Below are 7,853 nucleotides of genomic sequence, written 5' to 3' on the forward strand. Positions count from 1 at the left end.
TTTGCGACCCCATGAATCGCAGCACACCAGGCCTCCCTGTCCATCACCAACTCCCGGAGTTCACTGAGACTCACGTCCATCAAGTCAGTGATGCCATCCAGCCATCTCATCCTCTATAGAGAGAGAGACCAAACTAGTGGTTACCAGTGGTTACCATTTCTTTCTCCAGGGCACCTTCCGCACCCAGGACTTGAATCCTCATCTCCTGTATTGGCAGGCGGATTCTTTACTTCAGAAGGAAAGCCCAGGGAAGCGCCCAGATACGTATGAAGATACATATATATATGTAAAACTGAATCACTTTGCTGTATACCTGAAATTAACACAACATTGCAAATCAACTATACTTCAATAAAAGTTAAATATTAATTCCCTGTGTTGATTTTATATCCTGCAACTGTACTATATTCATTGATTAGTTCTAGTAATTTTCTGGTGGAGTCTTTAGGGTTTTCTATGTAGAGGATCATGTCATCTGCAAACAGTGAGAGTTTTACTACTTCTTTTCCAATTTGGATTCCTTTTATTTCTTTTTCTGCTCTGATTGCTGTGGCCAAAACTTCCAAAACTATGTTGAATAGTAATGGAGAAAGTGGGCACCCTTGTCTTGTTCCTGACTTTAGAGGACATGCTTTCAGTTTTTCACCATTGAGGATAATGTTTGCTGTGGGTTTGTCATATATAGCTTTTATTATGTTGATGTATGTCCTTTCTATTCCTGCTTTCTGGAGAGTTTTTATCATACATGGATATTGAATTCTGTCAAAGGCTTTCTCTGCATCTATTGAGATAATCATATGGTTTTTATTTTTCAATTTCTTAATGTGGTGTATTACATTGATTGATTTGCAGATATTGAAGAATCCTTGCATCCCTGTGATAAAGCCCACTTGGTCATGGTGTATGATCTTTTTAATGTGTTGTTGGGTTCTGATTGCCAGAATTTTGTTAAGGATTTTTGCATCTATGTTCATCGGTGATATTGGCCTGCAGTTTTCTTTTTTTTGTGGGATCTTTGTCAGGTTTTGGTATTAGGGTGATGGTGGCCTCATAGAATGAGTTTGGAAGTTTACCTTCCTCTGCAATTTTCTGGAAGAGTTTGAGCAGGATAGGTGTTAGCTCTTCTCTAAATTTTTGGTAGAATTCAGCTGTGAAGCCGTCTGGACCTGGGCTTTTCTTTGCTGGAAGATTTCTGATTACAGTTTCAATCTCCATGCTTGTGATGGGTCTGTTAAGATTTTCTATTTCTTCCTGGTCCAGTTTTGGAAAGTTGTACTTTTCTAAGAATTTGTCCATTTCTTCCATGTTGTCCATTTTATTGCCATATAATTGCTGACAGTAGTCTCTTATGATCCTTTGTATTTCTGTGTTGTCTGTTGGGATCTCTCCATTTTCATTTCTGATTTTACTGATTTGATTTTTCTCCCTTTGTTTCTTGATGAGTCTGGCTAGTGGTGTGTCAATTTTATTTATCCTTTCAAAGAACCAGCTTTTGGCTTTGTTGATTTTTGCTATGATCTCTTTTGTTTCTTTTGCATTTATTTCTGCCCTAATATTTAAGATTTCTTTCCTTCTACTAACCCTGGTGTTCTTCATTTCTTCCTTTTCTAGTTGCTTTAGGTGTAGAGTTAGGTTATTTATTTGACTTTTTTCTTGTTTCTTGAGGTATGCCTGTATTGCTAAGAACTTTCCCCTTAGCACTGCTTTTATAGTGTCTCACAGGTTTTGGGTTGTTGTGTTTTCATTTTCATTCGTTTCTATGCAAATTTTGATTTCTTTTTTGATTTCTTCTGTGATTTGTTGGTTATTCAGCAGCATGTTGTTCAGCCTCCATATTGAAATTTTTAATAATTTTTCTCCTGTACTTGAGATCTAATCTTACTGCATTGTGGTGAGAAAAGATGCTTGGAATGATTTCAATTTTTCTGTATTTACCAAGGCTAGATTTATGGCCAAGGATGTGATCTATCCTGGAGAAGGTTCCGTGTGCACTTGAGAAAAAGGTGAAATTCATTGTTTTGGGATGAATGTCCTATAGATATCAATTAGGTCTAACTGGTCTATTGTATCATTTAAAGTTTGTGTTTCCTTGTTAATTTTCTGTTTAGTTGATCTATCCATAGGTGTGAGCAGGGTATTAAAGTCTCCCACTGTTATTGTGTTATTGTTAATTTCTTCTTTAATACTTGTTAGTATTTTCTTACATATTGCAGTGCTCCTGTGTTGGATGCATATATATATATATATATATATATATATATATAATTGTTATTTCTTCTTCTTGGATTGATCCTTTGATCATTATGTAGTGACCTTCTTTGTCTCTTTTCACAGTCTTTGTTTTAAAGTCTATTTTATCTGATGTGAGTATTGCTACTCCCGATTTCTTTTGGTCCCTATTGGCATGGAAAATCTTTTTCCAGTCCTTCACTTTCACAGAAATCCCTTGCATTCCTATACACTAATAATGAGAAAATAGAAAGAGAAATTAAGGAAACAATTCCATTCACCATTGCAACGAAAAGAATAAAATACTTAGGAATATATCTACCTAAAGAAACTAAAGACCTATATATAGAAAACTATAAAAACACTGGTGAAAGAAATCAAAGAGGACACTAATAGATGAAGAAATATACCATGTTCATGGATGGGAAGAATCAATATAGTGAAAATGAGTATACTACCCAAAGCAATTTATAGATTCAATGCAATCCCTATCAAGCTACCAACGGTATTCTTCACAGAGCTAGAACAAATAATTTCACAATTTGTATGGAAATACAAAAAACCTCGATAGCCAAAGCGATCTTGAGAAAGAAGAATGGAACTGGAGGAATCAACCTGCCTGACTTCAGGGTCTACTACAAAGCCAGTCATCAAGACAGGATGGTACTGGCACAAAGACAGAAATATATATTAATGGAACAAAATAGAAAGCACAGAGATAAATCCACGCACATATGGACACCTTATCTTTAACAAAGGAGGCAAGAATATACAATGGATTAAAGACAATTTCTTCAACAAGTGGTGCTGGGAAATCTGGTCAACCACTTGTAAAAGAATGAAACTAGAACACTTTCTAACACCACACACAAAAATAAACTCAAAATGGATTAAAGATCTAAACGTAAGACCAGAAACTATAAAACTCCTAGAGGAGAACATAGGCAAAACACTCTCTGACATACATCACAGCAGGATCCTCTAAGACCCACCTCCCAGAATACTGGAAATAAAAGCAAAAATAAACAAATGGGATCTAATTAAACTTAAAAGCTTCTGCACAACAAAGGAAACTATAAGCAAGTTGAAAAGACAGGCTTCAGAATGGGAGAAAATAATAGTGAATGAAGCAACAGACAAACAACTAATCTCAAAAATATACAAGCAACTCCTAAAGCTCAAAACCAGAAAAATAAATGACCCAATCAAAAAATGGGCCAAATAACTAAACAGACAATTCTCCAAAGAAGACATACAGATGGCTAACAAACACATGAAAAGATGCTCAACATCACTCATTATCAGAGAAATGCAAATCAAAACTACTATGAGGTACCACTTCACGCCAGTCAGAATGGCTGAGATCCAAAAGTCTACAAGTAATAAATGCTGGAGAGGGTGTGGAGAAAAGGGAACCCTCTTACACTGTTGGTGGGAATGCAGACTAGTACAGCCACTATGGAGAACAGTGTGGAGATTCCTTAAAAAACTGGAAATAGAACTGCCTTATGATCCAGCAATCCCACTGCTGGGCATACACACTGAGGAAACCAGAACTGAAAGACACACGTGTACCCCAATGTTCATTGCAGCACTTTTTATAATAGCCAAGACATGGAAGCAACCTAGATGTCCATCAGCAGATGAATGGATAAGAAAGCTGTGGTACATGTACACAATGGAGTATTACTCAGCCATTAAAAAGAATACATTTAAACCAGTTCTAATGAAGTGGATGAAACTGGAGCCTATTATACAGAGTGAAGTAAGCCAGAAGGAAAAACACCAATACAGTATACTAACGCATATATATGGAATTTAGAAAGATGGCAACAATAACCCGGTGTATGAGACAGCAAAAGAGACACTGATGTATAGAATAGTCTTTTGGACTCTGTGGGAGAGGGAGAGGGTGGGATCATTTGGGAGAATGGCATTGAAATATGTATAATATCATATATGAAACGAGTCGCCAGTCCAGGTTCGATGCACAATACTGGATGCTTGGGGCTGGTGCACTGGGACGACCCAGAGAGATGGTATGGGGAGGGAGGAGTGAGGAAGGTTCAGGATGGGGAACACATGTATACCTGTGGCAAATTCATTTTGATATATGGCAAAACCAATACAATATTGCAAAGTTAAATAAAATAAAATTTAAAATAAATAAATAAATAAAAAGTTTAAAAAAAGTTAAATATTATTCCAAAAATATATACATTTTTAAATGGCCTACAGGTAATTTGACTCAAAGCAAAGTAAGCAATAATTTCAGTATCAGCATTTATATACCTCCATTACATAAGACTGTTCAAGTGACCCCTGCTCCCTTCCCACTGTATGCTCCTACCTCTATCTCTAGTCTCAGGCCTCAGTCTGATGTCAAACACTACACATGCACAGCTTGCATTGTGCATTCTGGGAGAAGGAAAATCCCAGTTTTATTGTTTAATAGCCATGTGAGTGTTCTGAACTTAATATTATCATCCGACACTTTTCTGTTGCAGTCTTAATTCTATATCTACACAGAGAGAAAGCCATGAGAGAACCCAAGGAGAAGGCAGTCATCTCAAAGCCAAGGATGAAGTGCTCAAGAAAATCCAACTCGACCTTAAATCCCAGCCTCCAGAACATGAGAGAATAGCGTTCGGTCTTTTAAACAACCTGTTCTGTGGTATTTTGTGACGGCAGTCCTAGTAAACCAAGACAAGACTCTAAAACATCTTTGGATCTAAATTACTTTAGCTATTTATATAACTTATAATTACAATGTATTAACTAACAAATGAAATAATCTAGAGACAATGGTGTACATACCTATAAATCTTATTTTCTCTTGGTATGTTTTTCCTGTGACTTCCAATTCCAATGAACTACTCATCGAACTCATTCTCAGGGCTTCCCTGGTGACTCAGAGGTAAAGAAACCACCTGCCTATTCAGGAGATGTGGGTTTGATCCCTGGGTTGGTGATCCCCTGGAGAAGGAAAAGACAACCCCCCCTCCCCGCAGTGTTCTTGCCTGGGATATCCCATGAACAGAGAGGCCTGGTGGGCTACAGTCCATGGGGTCGCAAAGAGTCGGACACGACTTAGCAACTAAACAACAACAAACTGAATCCCGTCACTGGTTCATGTTATACATATAAGGGCAAAGAAAATGAGAAGAGAAAAAGTTAATAGTCCAAGGCATTTAGAGAAAGTTGGCTTGCATAAAATTTACAAAATATTATTCAAATAATTTCTTGTTTTATTTTTACTTCCCTCTCATTCTGGTAATACTATTCTTCATGAATATGTATGTTAGAATATTATTGTTTTTGTTGAAATGAAAACTTTTGAAATGAATAACACCCTTTGAAATTCTTACAGTATTACAATGTCAGTAAATAGAAAATGAAAATGACTTCATCTTGTATAAGCAATTAATGAATTTTGGTTTCCGATTTAAATGCCAATTTGTTGGGGCTCCCAAATCTTCTGCCTGGAACTTGTGAGTCATATTCAAGTGTGCCATCAACTCAAGAGAAGGGATCTTTCTCTGCTGCAATCTGCCTCACTTCAGAGTCCCATAGACTCCTTACAGTGTTTTCTTGACAAAAAGCTGAGAAGCGTAATTAATCCCTCACTTTCTTTCACTTCCCATTCCACATCTGCTAGTTCAACCTTCAGAATGTGACCATCCTCCCCACCTCCACCTCCACCAATTCTGAATCAAATCTCCCCTTACATTAGTTCTTTTCAGTCCTTGAACCACAAACCCTGCAAAGGATCAGACCACACACCTCAACTCTCCTCCAGCAAGGGGGCTTTGCCTCACAGAGTAGTCCCACATATGCTCTTTTTCTCCATCAATTTCCTCAGAGCAGGTTGATCAAATCACCTGATCCCCATTATCTCTAACTAAAGGCAGAGAGAAGAAAGGAACTGATATTATCTACATCTGGTGATTCTAGGCTAGCTCCCTGTTTAATTGTGTGCGTGCCCGTAGGGTCCACCTTTTTGCGGTCCCATGGAGTGTAACCCACAAGGCTCTTCTATCCATGGATTTCTCCAGGCAAGAATACTGGAGTGGGCAGTTACTTCCTTCTCCAGGGGATCTTCCCATCCCAGGGACTGATCTTGAGTCTCTTGCCTCTTCTACATTGAAAGGCAGATTCTTTACCTCTGTACCATTTGGGAAGCCCATCTTTACATACATGAAATTATTACACTCATTTCATAGACAATGAAACCAATGATTATCTGAACTATTTGTATAGCTCTGTGAATAAGTGTCAATTTAGCTAACTAGCAGCAACACTGGGATTCAAACCCAGATAAATCCGGGGCCAATTTCCACACCCTATCTGCACCATGCTGCCTCGAAGGCATTCTTTAGCACTTCTCATTGGCCTCCCTGGGATCCTAGAAAGACAGTTTTGGTAGGTAGTAAGAGGATGTGTTTAGGAAGCAGGAAAAAAAAAAAAAAAAGAATCTGAGGGCCATATCTTCACATGTAAAAGAGAAATAAAATTTCTAACACAGAGAGTTCTTTAATTAAATCAGAAGTGGAAGTGGCTCCAGTCATGTCAGACTCTTTGTCACCCCATGGACTATACAGACCATGGAATTCTCTAGGCCAGAATACTGGAGTGGGTAGCCTTTCCCTCCTCCAGGGGATGTTCCCAACCCAGGGATTGAACCCACGTTTCCCACATTGCAGGCGGATTCTTTACCAAATGAGCCACAAGGGAAGTCCAAGAATACAGGGGTGGGTAGCCTATCCCTTCTCCAGCAGATCTTCCCAACCCAGGAATGCAACTGGGGTCTCCTGCATTGCTGGTGGATTCTTTACCACCTGAGCTCTCAGGCAAGTCCAAGAATCAGATAAAGAATTCATCACTGTTAGTAGGCAAGAATAAGAACACACACAGATATACACCTTGCTACTTTTCCTACCTCCTTTCTGATTAAACAGATCTAAACACACACACACACACACATACGCACATGCACATACACAGTAAGTTAGGTCAGGCCGTGCGTGCTCTTGTTGACTCCTCCAAATTTACCACCTAACTCCTCACTTTATGTCCACTTCCTTGACTTCTTCACTGTTCCTGGCAGGCACAGTTCACAGAGGGGAGCCTTTGTTTTAGGCGTCTTCTCTGTCTGCCGAGTTCATCCCCAAGACTTGGCTTATTCATTCACTTTTCTTCTGAGGCCTGCTCGAGGTAACTTTATTAGATAAGCCACCGTTCATTATGCTATTCAAACGTTTCACTGTAGATCCCAAGTGACTAGTGCCTAACACATGTTAGCTGCTAAATAAATATTCGCTGTTGTTGTTGTTCACTCGCTCAGTCATATCCAACTCTTTGTGACCCTCATGGAATTCAGCACCCCAGGCTTCCCTGTCCCTCACTATCTCCCAGAGTTTGCCCAAGTTGCCCATGTCCATTGCATTGGTGATGCTGTCCAGCCATCTCATCCTCTGATGTCCTCTTCTCCTGCTGCCCTCAATCTTTCCCAGCATCACAGTCTTTTCCAATGAGTTGTCTGTTTGCATGAGATGACCAAAACATTGGAGCTTGAGCTTTAGCTTCAGTATTAGTCCTTTCAGTGAAAATTCAGGGTTGATCTC

The sequence above is a fragment of the Bos grunniens genome, chromosome 16, assembly GCF_055505025.1.
Source record: "Bos grunniens cultivar Pamir isolate PY7600 chromosome 16, Bosgru_T2T1.0, whole genome shotgun sequence".
NCBI lineage: Eukaryota > Metazoa > Chordata > Mammalia > Artiodactyla > Bovidae > Bos > Bos grunniens.